The sequence below is a fragment of the Bubalus bubalis genome, chromosome 11 (assembly GCF_019923935.1).
Source record: "Bubalus bubalis isolate 160015118507 breed Murrah chromosome 11, NDDB_SH_1, whole genome shotgun sequence".
Taxonomy (NCBI): Eukaryota; Metazoa; Chordata; class Mammalia; order Artiodactyla; family Bovidae; genus Bubalus; species Bubalus bubalis.
Window position 1 is genome coordinate 25,700,339 of NC_059167.1, and position 19,756 is coordinate 25,720,094.

The 19,756-nt window shown below is 35.9% G+C and overlaps 1 protein-coding gene across 7 annotated transcripts in view; it reads right to left on the minus strand.

Annotated features, from left to right (window-relative positions):
- Window positions 1-19,756, minus strand: part of FUT8 (fucosyltransferase 8) — a 330,583-nt gene that overhangs the window by 179,698 nt on the left and 131,129 nt on the right. For 3 of the 7 annotated variants that reach the window (XM_044924842.2, XM_044924841.2, XM_025295347.3), the window contains one exon: window positions 15,151-15,206. The exons of the other annotated variants lie outside the window; for them this stretch is intronic. The gene's annotated coding sequence lies outside the window, so the exon portion shown is untranslated. The remainder of the gene's footprint in view (window positions 1-15,150; window positions 15,207-19,756) is intronic. 7 annotated transcript variants of the gene reach the window in all.

The window sequence follows — 19,756 nt, forward strand, 5'->3', positions numbered from 1 at the left end:
ACTCCCGGAGTTCACTCAAACTCATGTCCATCGAGTCAGTGATGCATCCAGCCATCTCATCCTCTGTCATCCCCTTCTCCTCCTGCCCCCAATCCCTCCCAGCATCAGAGTCTTTCCCAATGAGTCAACTCTTCGCATGAGGTGGCCAAAGAGTTTCAGCTTTAGCATCATCCCTTCCAAAGAACACCCAGGACTGATCTTTAGAATGGACTGGTTGGATCTCCTTGCAGTCCAAGGCACTCTCAGGAGTCTTCTCCAATACCATAGTTCAAAAGCATCAATTCTTCGGCGCTCAGCTTTCTTCACAGTCCAACTCTCACATCCATACATGACCCCTGGAAAAACCATAGCCTTGACTAGACGGACCTCTGCTGGCAAAGTAATGTCTCTGCTTTTCAATATGCTATCTAGGTTGGTCATAACTTTCCTTCCAAGGAGGAAGCGTCTTTTAATTTCATGGCTGCAGTCACCATCTGCAGTGATTTTAGAGCCCAGAAAAATAAAGTCTGACACTGTTTCCACTGTTTCCCTATCTATTTCCCATGAAGTTATAGGACCGGATGCCATGGTCTTCGTTTTCTGAATGTTGAGCTTTAAGCCAACTTTTTCACTCTCCACTTTCACTTTCATCAAGAGGCTTTTGAGTTCCTCTTCACTTTCTGCCATAAGGGTGGTGTCATCTGCATATCTGGGGAGGTTATTGATATTTCTCCCGGCAATCTTGATTCCAGCTTGTGTTTCTTCCAGTCCAGCGTTTCTCATGATGTACTCTGCATATAAGTTAAATAAGCAGGGTGACAATATACATACAGCCTTGATGTACTCCTTCTCCTATTTGGAACCAGTCTGTTGTTCCATGTCCAGTTCTAACTGTTGCTTCCTGACCTGCAAACAGATTTCTCAAGAGGCAGGTCAGGTGGTCTGGTATTCCCATCTCTTTCAGAATTTTCCACAGTTTATTGTGATCCACACAGTCAAAGGCTTTGGCATGGTCAATAAAGCAGAAATAGATGTTTTTCTGGAACTCTCTTGCTTTTTCCATGATCCAGCGGATGTTGGCAATTTGATCTCTGGTTCCTCTGCCTTTTCTAAAACCAGCTTGAACATCTGGAAGTTCACGGTTCACATATTGCTCAAGCCTGGCTTGGAGAATTTTGAAAGCATTACTTTACTAGCGTGTGAGATGAGTGCAATTGTGCAGTAGTTTGAACATTCTTTGGCATTGCCTTTCTTTGGGATTGGAATGAAAACTGACCTTTTCCAATAAGACATTGAAAGTTAAATCCTCCCCTTCATAGAAAAAGCTAACCTAGAAAGACAAATGTGATAAACAAAAGTATAGAGTTTTCTAAATAAGACCACCTCAATAACAAATAATAAAAGATATGCTGTAACATTTTACTTAAAATTATAACAATTATCATAAATATTCAAAGCCAGCAAAAGTATAAAATAATTTGAACAGTAACAAGTTTACAGAAACATACATTTTGTCATACCAAGTGCTTTGGGATTTTATAAACCATCAAATATATTTAAGATATTAAATTACTACGTGGGAGAGGAGAAATTGTGCTCAGTTGCTCAGTCGTGTCTGACTCTTCGTGACCCCATGGACTGTAGCCCGCCAGGCTCCTCTGTCCATGGAATTTTCCAGGCAAGAATACTGGAGTGGTTTGCCATTTCCTCCTCCAGGGAATATTTCTGACCCAAGGATGGAATCTGCGTCTGCAGCAACTCCTGCATCGGCAGGCAGAGTCTTTACTGCTGAGCCACCTCGGAAACCCATTAAATTACTGCACTTTAGAGTAATATTGATATTGCATATGAAAAGCAAGAAATTATTGTAGGAGCAAAACATGGTCATTTCTTAATTAAAAGCATGATTTTAATTCTGTCTTTAGAGAAAATATTTCCCCAAAGTTTGTTGTCTTAATCAATATTTTAAAAAGTGATCAACAAAAATAAGCTGAAAACCAAGTAGCTTTCTAGGTAATTTTCCTTAGTATGGTTTTAAAGAGCACATATATGATTTTTTTCTTATCTATAATGAATGTATGCTTACTTACCTATCATGTTTATTGTTTATTTTTGAACCATAGCAACCAAAATGTTAAGTTAATGATTTTTATCCATGTTCACTGACATATCCAAAGTACTTAGAACAGTATTTAAAACTTAATTAAATATTTTTTAATAAATAAATGAATGAGTGAGTGAAGATGTCATAATGGCATGTGCCTCTATGATACAAAATCTGAGCACATCAACCTCAATTGCATTTTATGCCCCAGAAAGCAAATACGAATGGAGAATGCAGAGGACAGTGCCATTATAAGGAAAATAAAATCATTCAACAACTTTAGAGTTTATTATTATTAACATATATTTTACAAGACACCCCTTAAGTATTAAAATAAACTGGTCTAAAAAGCCAATAAGATCAGCAATCTTATGGTTACCTTTCAGCCATTAAAAATAATTCTCTATGTCTTAATTTTCCTCATCTAGAAGATTCACTTTGCAAAGACAATGGGGTAGCTGAAGGAAGTATGTACAGCCTTTGATATGAAAGACAGTTAATTTGTGAATGAATTAGTGAAAACATTTCAAATTTATTAGCAAAAATATTTCAACATTAACAACATGAGCTAATTTCTGACTAAAATTTATAAACAACATTTGCTGAGATTTCTTATTTGAGTGGGTTGTTTTTTTGTCAAGTATTTATGAATTCATTTCTGTTTGAGACTGACATACTACTCTTCATCTGCAAAATAGTAAATGGATCAAAATGTGTCAGGCTTCCTTCTGAAACTTTATTCCTTTATAAAATAAAACATTATTTTATAGACACAATTATAATACTTTATGCAATTTATATACCATGGATTATTAAGGCAATTTCTAAAATGGCTATTAATGATCCTTGTGTCCTATATCCGTATCTTTGTGTAATCTCCTCCTTCTGAGTGTGGGCAGGACCTAAGGACTTACTCCTTAAATGGAATACAGTGAAAACAACAGAATTTCACTTCTGAGATAAGGTTACAAGAGATATAAGCTACCACACTGTGAGCTGCCCTGTCAAGAGGCCCATGTGGAAAGGAACTGATTTCTGCCAACAATCATGTCAGTGAACTTGGAAATGGATTCTCCACCAGTCAAGCCTTGATACCACTGCAGCTTGACTGACATTTTAATTTCAGGTTTTTGAAAGATCCTGAGCCAGAAGATCGAGCTAAAGCCATGGCCGGATTCCTGGCCAAGAGATTAAGTTTTCTAAACCACTTAGCCTTAGGGTAATCTGTCATGCAGCAATAGATAATACATAGGTCTACTCTCCCTACCAGACTGAGTACCTGGCCTTCAAATCACATGTTACTTTTTCTGTCCCCAGCAAGACGTACAAAGTCTGAGACACAGGGTAGGCATCCAAGATGCAGGACAGAACTGAATATTAATCACAGTTTCCTTATATCCTGCTAATACCTCTTACAAATGCTATAAAAATTAAATTCAATTTACAACAAATAAGATATTTAACAAAGAATAATTATTAGTTTATAATATCTCAAAAGTCTAAAAGCATTTCTATCAATGTTTACTAAACAGACTTCTTAAAAGACGCTTGCTCCTTGGAAGAAAAGTTATGACCAACCTAGACAGCATACTAAAAAGCAGAGACATTACTATGCCAATAAAGGCCCATCTAGTCAAGGCTATGGTTTTTCCAGTAGTCAAGTATTGATGTGAGAGTTGGACTACAAAGAAAGCAGAGCACCGAAGAATTGATGCTTTTGAACTGTGGTGTTGAAAAAGACTCTTGAGAGTCCCTTGGACAGTAAGGAGATCCAACGAGTCCATCCTATAGGAAATCAGTCCTGAATTTTCATTGAAAGAACTGATACTAAAGCTGAAACTCCAATACTTTCGGCACCTGATGTGAGGAACTGACTCATTGGAAAAAGACCCTGATGCTGGGAAAGATTGAAGGCGAGAGGAGATGGGGATGACAGAGGATGAGATGGTTGGATGGCAACACCAACTCAATGGACATGAGTTTGAGTAAGCTCTGGGGGTTGGTGATGGACACGGAAGCCTGGCGTGCTGCGGTCCATGGGGTCTCAGAGTTGGACACGACTGAGCAACTGAACTGAACTGAAACAAACTTCCAGTTCTCACCATGAAAGAGTAATTGATACTAGATTTGTCCCCACATATAAACAACTAGAAAACTAAAAGAAAAAGAAAAAAACTTAGGAAAACAGTTTATCAGACATTGGGCAAAGGTCAGACAAGACTGTAATGCCTGAGAGAAGGTCAACAACCAAATGTAAAGTCCTATGTTCACTGCAGGTTTCTAACTAAATGTTATTGAACACTAGGACAGAAATGGATAACTCAAGCAAAGCACAGCTATATTTTTGAGGTGAAAGGATAAGAGACAAAATAAGTTTAGAGCCTATAGCCAATTAACAATGTTTTAACAGTTTCAGGTGCACAACAGAGTGACTCAGCCATACATAAAATAGAAAGTTAAAAAAAAAAACACAGTATGATACCAGCATAAAAACAGACACCGATGGGATAGAACAGAGAGTCCAGAAATAAACCCAGAAATACATGGTCAACTCATTTTTTTAAAACTTAACTTTGGTTAAAAAACATATTGTATTAAAACATTATCTTATTTTAAAATAAATAAAATTTTAAAAAGTTAAGGGAATGTAAGGTGGCTGGAATCTGTGAGCCAGTGTACCAAAATGAAAACAGCTACCCAGAGAAAAGGCTCCAGAAATGTGCAGCGGTCTCCGGCTAGATACTAAATTCTGCACGCATAGTAAGACCTCATGAGACTTGCAAAGAATACCAGGGAAAGAAAAATTAAATGTAGCTGAAAGCTGTACATCTTTCAGAGATTTTACATAGGGGAGACATATGAGTTCCAATCAAACAGAATGAAAATATCACAGAAAACCTGGGGTATTCCGTAGAAAGCCAAGAAATAAAACATCTTATAAGTTAGGGTTAAGCAAGTCTTAGAGCAAAGATCAGAAAATGTTTTCTGTAAAGGGCAAGACAGTAAATATCTCAGACTATGTGGGACACATACAAGTCTCTACCACATATTCTTAGCTTTTATTCTCGTTTCTTTACAACTGTTTAAAAATGTAAAGTCCATTCTTAGCTCAAGGGCTATAGCCCAGATCTGTTCATGAGACAAGTCTAATGACTGCAGCCACAGAATAAAGGCTATGCTAACAAGATGCACAATAAAACTTAAAAACAAGCTGTAAAAGCAAGCTCAAAGTGATCCAAAAGGAAATAAATACCTATCAAAATAAAACTCAATGTTCTTTAAAGAAATACAATAAAATACAGACACTAAATGATATAAAGTTCACACTGTCCAGCAACTAACCAAAAATTACAAAGAACATAGAGAGAGATCACCTGTGATGCAGGTATTCAAAAAGCTGTTAAAGGCTACGGCGGTGACTAGAAAAAAGAGCAAACACACCAGCACTTCAAGCACCAAACCAAAAATAAGACAGCAGTAATTCACTACCTTAGGAATTTTAAGTTTCTGCAATAACAATAAAGACAAAAAATTTCTACCCTCGAGGCTAATATTCTAATGGATTCGAATTGCAAGGGCAGTATTGTCACTAAAACAAGCCCCCCAAAAAGCCTCTTCTTGTAGCAATTATTATTCTGATTAATTCAGTAAAAAAGAACAGTCTTTTGGACTCTGTGGGAGAGGGAGAGGATGGGATGATTTGGGAGAATGGCACTGAAATATGTATAATATCATATATGAAATGAGTCACCAGTCCAGGTTCGATGCAGGATACTGGATGCTTGGGGCTGGTGCACTGGGACGACCCAGAGGGATGGTATGGGGAGGGAGGAGGGAGGAGGGTTCAGGATGGGGAACACATGTATACCTGTAGCAGATTCATTTTGATATATGGCAAAACCAATACAATATTGTAAAGTTAAATAAAATAAAATTTAAAAATTTAAAAAAACTGAATATAAACAATATCACCTAATTAATTTCTTAAAAATAGTGTAACCATTCCATTAGAAGGGACAACAACAAAATGTAGTACTATCACAACGCTATCAAATTAACTTTTCTTATACTCAGCGTATCTGGAGAAGGAAATAGCAATCCACTCCAGTATTCTTGTCTGGAGAATCCCATCGACAGAGGAGTCTGGCAGGCTATAGTCCACAGGGTTGCAAAGAGTTGGACACCGACGAAGCAACTTAGCACACACGCATATTCAAAATATAAGAAAATGACCACAATAGCTACTTCTTTTAGTATCTGATTATGTGAAAGTTTCCAAGAGTTACATTCAAGTGGCTTTACTAAGGTTAAGGGCAAAAGATGAATCTGTGACAACGTGCTACAGAACCAAATCTCTAGGAGCCTGGCATGTTCTGCCATGAACCATGTTCGTTACAGGATTTTCTTCTAAACTTAAAAATAATGCATTTAACTTAAATTCAGTATTTAATATAAAATATGTATACCCTAATTCAGTATTTATTTAATATAAAATATGTATACCCTATGCAAAGGGCAATATGGCATAATATGTCAAATATTTGCATAAACATGTCCTTTGATGAGAAACTCCGCTAGCAGAAATTTATACTAAGATGAATTTTAACATGTGAACAAAACATAGCAGAAGGGTATTCATTAAAACACTGTATGCAACAATTTTAAACTAGAAATAACATAACTGCTCATCAATAGAAACATGGTTGAAGAAATTATGAATTACTTTTCCAGAAATGTATATTTTTTCTATGAGGCAACCAGTAGGAAAATGTAGCCCACAACCAAGAAGAAAATCAGTCAATTTAAAACAGACCCAGAAGACAAAGTGATGGTAACAGCAGATAAGGACCCTAAAACGATTACTAAAACTATATGCTAGGATTTAAATTTTAGAAAATGAATACATTGATGAAATAAACAAGAACTAACAAAAAGGCAACATCTATAATTTTTTAAAAATCTAGAAATTTAAAAAATTATCTGGTAATGATTAAGAGCATATTAGACACTGCAGAGGAAAAGTTAAGTGAATTTGAAGACAGAAAATATCTTCATCACAAGAAAAATATTGTAACTCTATATGGTGACAGATGTTAACCAGATTTCATACAGTAATCATTTCACAATATACATGTATCAAATCATTATGCTGTATACCTAAAACTAATACAATGTTATATGTCACTTTTTAAAAAAATTACTCAAAGAGAAAATTATACAGAAAGAAAAAAATTGGAAAGTTTGACTTTAAAAAAAAAGTAACTTTTTCAAGCAGCCACTGTTAACAGCACTTCAGATACTACAGTGTTTAACAGCTTTCAGCACAGTCATGTCACCTTAAAGTAACTATCATTGTGAACTAAAATCTGGTCAGGTGCCAAAACTTTAAAGTCACTCATCATCATTAGCAAGAAAACAATTTACATTAATCGCTTTGGGGCCAGATGGAAATGTACAGGCATTCCCCCCATTTTGGCATTCAGTTCGAAAAAGGACTTCTCAAAACAAAACCTATCATCAAACTTGAAGTAACATATTGAAAAATAGCTTAGTCATGGGCATAGGCAGAATTTCCAATGTATTTTAAAATACAAATAAAACCATAATTTGGAGAAGAAGATTAGTCACACGGGGAAAATACACAGGTGCTACAAAGAGAATTTCAGGGGGCTTCTTATCAGAAAAAAATACAAGCTAGTGGGCAACAGAACAAAAAAAAGTGCTGAAATAAAAAGAAATGGCAAAATTACCCTTTGCTATCCACTGACAATACCTTCAAACACAAGAGCAAGTTTTTGTAATCTTTCATTTAACTTGGGTAAATATCTAGGATTGAGATTGCTGGGTCATATGAAAAATATGCATTTATAAGAAAATGCCAAATTGTATTCCAAAGCAACTTCTTCATCCTTAATTTACATCCTAAATTGTTACCAGCAAAAAATAAGTGTTCCTGTACTCTGCAATTTCTCCAGCATTTGGTATTTTCAATTTTTTAAAGCAATTCTGATAGATGTGTAGTGGTGCCTCAATGCAGATTTCATTTGCATTCAATTTCTCTAAGCATGTGATCAACTATTCCTCTGCCTATTTTCCATCCATATAGCTTCTTTGGCGAAATGTCCATTGAGATGTTTTGTCCATTTATATATTAGATCATTTACATTTGAGATTTAAGAGTTCTTTATATATTCTTGATACATGTCTATAATCAGACATGTAACTTTTCAATTGTTTTCCACCAGTCTGTAACTTGTCTTTACATTTTAACAGTGTCCTGCATGCAGCAAAAATTTAATCTTTTGATTGAATATAATTTTTAATAGACTGTAGTTTAGCTATTATATCTAAAACTTCAATGCCAAATCCAAGGCAAAAATATTTTCTCCAATGTTTGCTTTAATAAGTTTAAGGTTTCAAAGTTAAAAATAGACTTACCCAGGATTCTCACTCCTATCTAGGCATCACCTCAAGAAAAATGAAACCTCATATTCCCACAAAAACTGCTACACAAATGTTTATAGCAGCTTCATATATAAATAGACAAAAATTGGAGAGAAAATCGCCATGGCCTTCAATAAGTGAATGAGAGCATTTATTTATCAAAACAAATGATAATCTATCAAAAACAAAGGGCTACTACTCAGCAATAAAAAGGAACAAACTACTGGCCCACTCAACAAAATGCGTGAATCTTAAAAAGACATTTTGCTAGGTGAAGAACCAAAAGACACATATTGTGTGATTCATTTATCTGATATTATGGAAAAAAGAAAACTACAGAATGAAAAATAGATCAGCTGTTGCCAAGGACAGAAGGTTTAAGTAAGGGCTGATTACCAAGGGGTTTCAGGGAAATTTTTTACAGTGATGAAACAACTCTAATTGGTACAGAAGAATGGCACATTATCTCTGTGGTATTCAACCCCCAAGCCCAAATTTCAGTCTAAAAATGGGAAAAATACCAAAAAAACCCAAACCAAGAGACATCCAACCAAATATTAATACCTGACCCTAATATACTCTTCAAAATTATCAAGGTCATAAAAAAAAAAAATGAAGCAACTAACAAACTGTCACAGATTAGAGAAGTCTAAGGAGACACGGCATCGAGGATTAGATCTTGGAAGAGAAAAGGGACACCGTGGAGAAACTGGTAAAATTCAAATACAGTGTGTAGTCTAGCAAATAATGTTGCACCTTGTTAACTCATCATTTTTCACAAATGCACTATGACTATGTAAGATGTTAACAACAGGCTAACCTTGACAAAAAGTGTATCAAAACTCTTTCTTTGAAAATTTTCTGTAATTCTAAAATAAAAAGATTTTAAAAGATAAAAGCAAAATAAATACATTTTCTGGAAACAAAAGCTGAAAGAACTTGTTACCAACAGATACACACTACAAGACATACTTAAAAGGGTGCTTTTCAGACTGAAAAAAAATGATTGTGGATGGAAATTTGAATGTAAACAATGAATAAATGTATGAATAAGTATAAATGAAATTTTTTCTCATTTTTAATCTCTTTTAAAATAAATTTGATTCAAAAGTAAAATAAATTTGATTCTTTAAAACTAAAACGACAAATATTATAGGGTTTACAACAAAGTCATAAGATGTATGTATGACAAGCAGAAAAAACAATATAGTTTTAAAGTCTACATTATACTTCAAGAAGTAGGCAGGCATTTGAAAGTCTGGTGAAATAGGTAAAAGCTTCACCCTGCTTATTTAACTTATATGCAGGGTACACCATGGGAAAGGTCGGACTGGATGAAGCACAGCTGGAATCAAGATTGCCTGGAGAAATATCAGTAACCTAAGATATGCAGATGACACCACCCTTACAGCAGGAAGTGAAGAGGAACTAAAGAGTCTCTCGATGAAAGTGAAAGAGGAGAGTGAAAAAACTGGATTAAAACTCAACATTAAAAAAAATTAAGATCATGGCATCTGGTTCCATCACTTTATGGCAAGTAGACGGGGAAAAAAAGAAAACAGTAAGAGACTTTATTTTCCTGGGCTCCAAAATCACTGCAGATGGTGACTGCAGCCATGAGATTAAGACATCTGCTCCCTGGAGAAAAACTATAACAAACATAGACAGCATATTAAAAAGCAGAGTCATCTCTTTCCCAACAAAAGTCCGTCTAGTCAAAGCTATGGTTTTTCCAGTAGTCACATACAGATGTGAGATTTGGACCATAAAGAAGGGTGAGAGCCCAAGAACTGATGCTTTCAAACTGTGGTGCTGGAGAAGACTCTTAAGAGTCTCTTGGACTACAAGATCAAACCAGTTAATCCTAAAGTAAATCAACCCTGAATATTCATTGAGAGGACAGATGGCTGAAACTGAAGCTCCAATATTTTGGCACCTGATGCAAAGAGCTGATTCACTGGAAAAGACCTTGATGCTGGGAAAGATTGAGGGCAGGAGGAGAAGGGGGCGACAGAGGATGAGATGGTTGGATGGCATCACCAACTCAATGGACATGAGTTTGGGTAAACTCCGGGAGTTGGTGATGGACAGGGAGGCCTGGCATGCTGCAGTCCATGAAGTAGCAAAGAGTCAGACACGACTGAATGACTGAACAACAACAAAAAAGCTTTACAATGTAAACTCTATCAATAAAATATAAAACAGATAAACAATACAAGAAAAAAACTGATGAAACTAAAAACTAGTTCCTTGAAAAGATCAATAAAATTAATAATATTCTAGATGAACTAATCTAGGAAAAAAGATGACATAAATTGCCAATATAAGGGATGAAAAGGGAAGCATCATTACAGATTCTACAAAAGGATAGTAATGAAATATTATGAACAACTTTGGGTCAATATATATAAAACGAGACCCAAAATGGATAAAATTCTTAAACAAATTGTCAATGCCAACTGCTATTCAAGAAAGAATAGATAACCTGAATAGGCATAAGCCTTATGTCTATTAAAGATAATGAATGTATATTAGTAAATGTTCGTTCCCAGAAACAAAACTCTAGGTCCACATGGCTTTATTTGTGAATTCCACCAAATATTTATAGAAGACATCACAGCCACTTTATCAATGAATCAAACTTTGAAAAAACCTAAGTGTCTAATCAACAGGTAACAGGTTCATATAAATGGAATATTATTCTGCAGCAGACAGGAACTAGCTTCCCTGGTAGCTCAGATGGTAAAGAATCTGCTCACAATGCAGGAGACATGGATTCAATCCCTGGGTTGGAAAGATACCCTAGAGAAAGGAATCGCTACTCAGTATTCTTGCCTGGAGAATTCCATGGACAGGGGAGCCTGGCAGGCTACAGTCTATGGGGTCGCAAACAGCTGGACAGGACAGAGCAACTAACAAACAGGAACTACCGATTTACATAACAACATGGATGAATCTCAAAACTATGCCTGTTGAAACATGCCAGGGACAAAAATACACATTTATGATAGTAAGGTCACAGTATATGCACATATGAATTTAAAATGCCAGGCATTCTGAATACATGAACACAAAATACTCTATTAATTCACTAAAACCAGCTAATATCTTAGAAATTAACCTTCCTAGTTATGAAGTGCAAATACATAATCACATTTATATGGTTTCTATCAGGAGCATGTCATTCACCTTAATTCACCAGGTTGTGTTTACTGATGCAATTAATTTATACCATTCAAATGGATCCAGAAAAGTGGCCTTGGCATCTGTTTCTTCTGCCCTAAACATATCAACACTGCCAAAAAGTGGTAACACTAACAAATTCAAATAAAACATGTATCTTACCATTTTATCTGGTTATCAAATATATACATAACATATGTATGCTGTGTGCTAAGTCACTTCAGTCGTGTTCGACTCTTTGTGACCCTATGGACTGTAGTCTACCAGGTTCCTCTGCCCATGGGATTCTTCAGGTAAGAATACTGGAGTGGGTTTCCATGACCTTCTCCAGGGGATTTTGGACATAACATATACTCATATGCCAACATGATCAAGTAGAAAGAGCAACTATTTCAAATAAATCACTGGCTATAAACATATGGGGAGTTTACCAAAATATAAAATGGTAATAATAGTATATCCTCATTTAACTATGAAGATCACATTAAATAATATAAGTAAAAATGGTTTAGAAACTGTAATGCAATTTATAAATATTATACTACTATCTTTTCCCTGCTCAATAGAAACTAGGTATTCCAGCCTTCTGTCAGTTTCCAGAATATGGAAAGTTCTTACCTATCATGGGATTTTCACTTTTGCTGTACCTTCTACCTGACCTGCAATCCCTTCAGCTTTTTCTTCGTAATTCAAACCTCTACTTAAATGTCCCCTCTTTTCAGGGACAGTCCCTGACAACATGTATCAATTATGACATGTTAGGAAAGAAGTAAGAGAAAATCAAACTTAAAATGGCTTTAAAAATAAAGAAATCAGGGCTCCCCTGATGGTTCAGGGGTAAAGATTCTGCCTTTGTCAATTCCGGAGACACAAATTCAATCCTTGGTCTGGGAAGATCCCACATGCTAAAGAGCAACTAAACCCATGCACCACCACTACTGAATCCATGTACCGCAACTACTGAAGCCCACAAGCCTAGAGCCCATGCGCCAGAACAAGAGAAGCCACCGCAATGGGAACCCCTGCCCTGCAACTACAGAGTAGCCCCCATTCACCACAACTAAAGAAAAACCCACGCAGCAACGAAGATCCATCACAGCCAAAGAAATAATTGTTTAAAATAAGGAAATCAATTACTTGATTAAAAAATGGATTTAAACTTAACTAATTCAATTGTTACATGAAATAGTCAAAAAACTCTTTTCATCTATCTATTCTCTCCACTTGGGATATCAGCTTCTGTCCTCACCCTAGCTCTCTTTGTGGTAACAAGTTGGCTATCTTAACTGTCAGTCAGTTCAGTCGTTCAGTCGTGTCCGACTCTTTGCGACCCCATGAATCACAGCACACCAGGCCTCCCTGTCCATCACCAACTCCCAGAGTTCACTCAAACTCATGTCCATCGAGTTGGTGACGCCATCCAGCCATCTCATCCTCTGTCATCCCCTTCTCCTCCTGCCCCCAATCCCTCCCAGCATCAGAGTCTTTTCCAATGAGTCAACTCTTTGCATGAGGTGGCCAAAGTACTGGAGTTTCAGCTTTAGCATCATCCCTTCCAATGAACACCCAGGACTGATCTCCTTTAGAATGGACTGGTTGGATCTCCTTGCAGTCCAAGGGACTCTCAAGAGTCTTCTCCAACACCACAATTCTAAAGCATCAATTCTTCAGCGCTCAGCTTTCTTCACAGTCCAACTCTCACATCCATACATGACCCCTGGAAAAACCATAGCCTTGACTAGACGGACCTTTGTTGGCAAAGTAATGTCTCTGCTTTTCAATATGCTATCTAGGTTGGTCATAACTTTCATTCCAAGGAGTAAGCGTCTTTTAATTTCATGGCTGCAATCACCATCTGCAATGATTTTGGAGCCCAGAAAAATAAAGTCTGACACTGTTTCCACTGTTTCCCTATCTATTTCCCATGAAGTGATGGGGCCAGATGCCATGATCTTCATTTTCTGAACGTTGAGCTTTAAGCCAACTTTTTCACTCTCCTCTTTCACTTTCATCAAGAAGTTTTTTAGTTCCTTTTCACTTTCTGCCATAAGGGTGGTGTCATCTGCATATCTGAGGTTATTGATATTTCTCCCAGCAATCTTGATTCCAGTTTGTGCTTCTTCTAGCCCAGCGTTTCTCATGATGTACTCTACATATAAGTTAAATAAGCAGAGTGACAATATACAGCCTTGACATCTTAACTGTAGCCACAAGTAATTATGTGAAAAAGAACAACTGTTCTAGTCAGTTGCATTATAAAGGAGAGAAACTACTAAAAGAAGTCGCCCCCAAATCTGTACATCCTATTAAACAAGAGTGAGTCAACTCATCCCTTGAAAATTCAACCACTGACAGTGAAATGGGATTACATTATGCTTAGACTAATAGAATTTATTCCCAAGGGTGGGCTGCAGAACAAAACCAGGACCCTGGGCAGCAAGAAAAAGTGAATGACTATAAACGCTATAAGAATGCTACAATACTTTGTCTAAAAAAAAAAAAGCACTCACCATCCCCCATTATTCTCTATCACACTATCACAATAATTATTGGCTTATTTCTTTTCTATACTAAAAGGTATGTATCAGAAGAGCAGGGATTTAGAGCAGTGTCTAAAACAAAGCAAGCCCTATGATAATATTTGTAGAACAAAAAAGTGAATGTATGAATATTACACAGTGTGCATGTATTCATTTAATATCTATAGTCAAAATCTTAGGCAAAATAAAAATAAAATAAAGACTTTGAAGAATTAGAGCTAAGATTCAAAGTCATTTCATGTTTATTCATCTATATTTACATTCAGAAAATGTAAACCGTAGATGCTCAGAAAGAAATATATCCAAATATAATTTCAAATCAAAGACTTACATTTAAGCCAACTCTTGATAACCTGCACAGTCCTCCAACATTACATTTAATAAGGGCCAGGAGACATATGGCAAAAATTCCAAGTCTCATACAGCACAACTAATGAATAAAGACGCACAATCTTTCTACAGAACTCTTTCTAAATAACAATAAAGATTCAAAAATTCAGATTCAAACAGATTTAAAGCAGTTTCTACAGAACAAGACATTCAAAAGTATAATAAACATATTATGCTACTGAAAATTTTTAGTGGGATATACATTTTCATAAAACACATTTCTATCTTCATATAAAAGGCACAAAGCTCTTTAAAGGTCAATTGTTACTACTGCATTATAAAAAATAATATACTAATATTGGTGAGCACTCATTAATACATGAGCCAGTTGGATGACAGAGAGACAATTTATATTCAAAAATAAGAAAAGGTTAGATAAATTATGGTACAATGACTGGTGAGATGTTACAGCTTGGGTTAAGACGTCAAGTATGAAGAAAAATACACATAATGCTAGGTGAAAATACAGGATGCAGGGGGATTTGATGATATTGATGGAGAGCATCATACCTTGAAAAGCATACACTGTAAGGTCAGACAGCTCTGGGTGTATATCCTAAGAATACCTATATAGAACAGGGCCAGAAAAGAACCAGTAAGGCATCTTACTCTCTCTGAGCCTGAATTTTTTATTCTTAAAATGAATGTAATAACGCCTATCATATGGGCCTATTACTCTAAGAATAATGAAGATAACAGCTACGTTTATACAGTTCTTCCTGAATGTAAGGTATTTTTTCTCATTACTTCACAATTATAATACCATTTAATCTTCTCAACAACCTTTCAAGTATTATTATCCCCATTTTACAGTGGAGGAAATTAAGGCACATTGAGAGTAAATAACATTCCCAAAGTCATAAAGTCAATAAATGGCAGAACCAAAATCAATGATAGCTATTTGTTTAATTATTATTGTTATTAAGAAACTGCTCACTTCCAAGAATTGCAAGGGAAGCTAGAGAATCTCCTTTATATGTACTTTTTTAACCCCAGTGATGGGCAACTCTATCACTAGGATATGTCAAGTATAATTCAATCCAGAGATTTAAAGGCCCCAAGCTTTTTCCTCCTAAATAGCACACTATCAGGAAAACCAGATAAAACTCCAGCATAGGCAATTTTTTTACATATATATGGAAAGTACAATGAAGTAACTTTCAGTTCCAGACCAAGATGGAAAACACGCACTTCTCCCCATCGCTCCCACTAAGAACAGCTAAAAACCCTGGCCACTATATTAAAAAATATAAGATAACTGTGTAAGGCTTGGAAAGCAAAGGCAGACCTGCAAGGATCTAGGACTAAAGGAACAACACAGCAGTAAGCTCTCTGAGGTTTTTTTTTTGTTTTTTTTTTTTTGCCTCATAAATCCCAGAAGGAAGAAAGAGCATAAAAAAGAGCAAAAACATGGGTAAATATAATAGACTTAACCTCTATTCTTGAGTTTTCTACATTATGTTTGACAAGTGAAGCAAAAAGTGTAACTGTCTATTGCAGTTTTAAATATATATAGAGGAGATATTTTAAGATCATCATATTATAAATGAGAGGAGGGCAGAGGAACTTTAGAGGTAAAGTTTCTACACTTCATATTGGTAAAACTTCAATAACAGTAGATTTTAACAAGTTACATATATTTTTAATGCAATACTTCAAGTGTGAAAGTGAAAGTCACTCAGTCGTGTCCAACTGTTTGCAAGCCCATGGACTATACAGTCCATGGAATTCTCCAGGCCAGAATACTGGAGTAGGCAGCCTTTCCCTTCTCCAGGGGATCTTCCCAACCCAGGGATTGAACCCAGGTCTCCCGCATTGTGGGTGGATTCTTTACCAGGTGAGCCACAAGGGAACCCCAAGAATATTGGAGTGAGTAGCCTATCTCTTCTCCAGTGGCTCTTCCCAATCAAGGAATCAAACTGGGGTCTCCTGCATTGCAGGCAGATTCCAACTGAGCTATCAAGGAAGCCTTAAAGCTACTACTAAAGAATCTATACAAGGAGATACACTCAATAATATTTAGCAATGTAATAACTGGAAAATTAAAGAGTTTTAGAGTCACTAAGAACAATTTTTGCCCATTTCCTCCTCAACTTTCTAGCTGTGTGACTGTGGCCAAAATTTAACTTCTTCATAAACTAGTTAATAACATTCATTATGGACCAATAAAAATACAATAATTAGAATTATAGCTATTATTATTATATTTTGGTTGAGTGAGACTATTAACTCTATTTCCTTTTGTTAGTTTAAATGAATATTTAAAGTAGTCTTGAACTAAGATATGTATGTAAGTGCTAGTCATGGTGGCTGGCACGTAGTATAGGTTTGATAAATAAAAGCTACAACTAATTACTAGGTCAATAATTAAAGGAGTTATCAGCCTTTCCTTAATTCCATTGACTTTGCACCATAAAATTTTAACGCCTCCTTGACATCAGTCTTGGCAATGATTTTTTTAATTTGACACCAAATGAAAAAAAGGCAATGAAAGCAAAAATAATCAAGTGAGACTCAGTTCAGTTCAGTTGCTCAGTCGTGTCCAACTCTTTGCTACCCCATGAATCACAGCACGCCAGGCCTCCTTGTCCATCACCAACTCCTGGAGTTCACTCAAACTCATGTCCATCGAGTCGGTGATGCCATCCAGCCATCTCATCCTCTGTCATCCCCTTCTCCTCCTGCCCCCAATCCCTCCCAGCATCAGAGTCTTTTCCAATGAGTCAACTCTTCACATGAGGTGGCCAAAGTACTGGAGTTTCAGCTTCAGCATCAGTCCTTCCAATGAATATTTAGTACTCATTTCCTTTAGGATGGACTCGTTGGATCTCCTTGCAGTCCAAGGGACTCTCAAGAGTCTTCTCCAACACCACAGTTCAAAAGCATCAATTCTTCGGTGCTCAGCTTTCTTCACAGTCCAACTCTCACATCCATACATGACCCCTGGAAAAACCATAGCCTTGACTAGACGGACCTTTGTTGGCAAAGTAATGTCTCTGTTTTTCAATATACTATCTAGGTTGGTCATAACTTTCCTTCCAAGGAGTAAGCGTCTTTTAATTTCATGGCTGCAATCACCATCTGCAGTGATTTTGGAGCCCCCAAAAATAAAGTCTGACACTGTTTCCACTGTTTTCCCATCTATTTCCCATGAAGTGGTGGGACCGGATGCCATGATCTTCATTTTCTGAATGTTGAGCTTTAAGCCAACTTTTTCACTCTCCTCTTTCACTTTCATCAAGAGGCTTTTTAGTTCCTCTTCACTTTCTGCCATAAGGGTGGTGTCATCTGCATATCGGGGGTTATTGATATTTCTCCCAGCAATCGTGATTCCAGCTTGTGCTTCTTCCAGTCCAGTGTTTCTCATGATGTACTCTGCATATAAGTTAAATAAGCAGGATGACAATATACAGCCTTGACGTATTCCTTTTCCCATTTGGAACCAGTCTGTTTGTTCCGTGTCCAGTTCTAACTGTTGCTTACTACACTGAACTAAAAAGCTTCTGCATAGCAAAGGAAACCATCAACAAAATAAAAAGGCAACCTATAAAATATTTGGAAGCCATATACACATAAGGGATTAACATCCAAAATATATTAAGAACTCATACAACTCAATAGAAAAAATAAACAATCCATTTTAAAAACAGACACAGGGTTCAGGATGGGGAACACATGTATACCTGTGGCGGATTCATTTCGATATTTGGCAAAACTAATACAATATTGTAAAGTTTAAAAATAAAATTAAATTAAAAAAAATCTTTTGAATACTTGCCTATAAAAAAAAAAAAAAAAACAGACACAGGATCTAAATAGACATTTCTCCAAAGACAATATACAAATGGCCAACAGATAAAGGAAGAGGTGCTCAACACCACTAATCAGCAAATGCAAATCAAAACCACAACATATCACCTCACATGTTTTTACCAAAAAGACAAGAAATAACAAGTGCTTGTGAGGATGTTGAGAAAAAGGAACCCTTGTGTACTGTTAGTAGGAGTATAAATTGGTGCAGCCACTATGGAAAACAGTATAGCAGTTCCTCAAAAAATATACATACATTCATACATCTATATACACACACACAATGGATTTTATACACATACACGCACACACACGTATACAAACATACACACAACGGAATCATATACAATCATAAAAAAGGAAGAAAATCTTGCTATCTGCAGCAATTTGGATGAATTGAGGGCATTATGCAAAGTAAACTAAGGCAGACAAAGACAAATACTGCATTATCTCACTTACATGCAGAACCTTAAAAAAAAAAAGAACTCATAGATATAGAGAATAGATTGATGGTTGCTAGAGGCTGCAAATGTGGGAAGTAGGCAAGTTGAATGAAAATGGTCAAACAAATACAAACTTCCAGTTATAAGATAAAAAATCCAAGGGGAAAAAAAATCTTATAACAATAAAATATTCTTGAGTTTTTAACAAGTGAAGATAAAGTATTTTAATGTTTTATATGTCTGTAGTGCTATATAATTATTTCAATTTATTCCAAAAAAAAACCCCTCTAATTATGATTTGCCATCCCTTTATAGATGAGGAACTGTAGCTCATAGCTATTAAGTAATTTGCTTAAAGCATTTACAAAGCTAGTATAAGCAAAGGTCAGAGTCAAGGTCTTTTATGCCCTTATCACAATACTATGCTCCCAATCAATCACAGAAACATATTCAAGGTCACATAATTAGTAACTAGAAGATACAGGATTCAAAATCGAGTAAGTTAAGCTCTTGTGCCTAAGACTGTATTATGCTGTTGATACAAATGATTATAATATAAACAGACAGATGTTCAAGCTCATGAATAAAGATATATTAAAACATATCATATTAGACACATTAGGTTAGACCAAATTAGCAAACATTTACATTAAAGACAGTAAAGTCTTTCTAGGTCTGTAATTCCACACTATCCAATAAAACCAAGTCATAAATTAGGCAACATTATTAGAGAGATTATCACATTTTCAGCTCAGGCATCTAAACCTTTGTCTAGCCAAAGCTATTAAATTAAATGTCAAACAATTATTTTGGTGTCACACAAACCATTTAAAAGTGAGGGCTCAAGTATTAATACACAAACA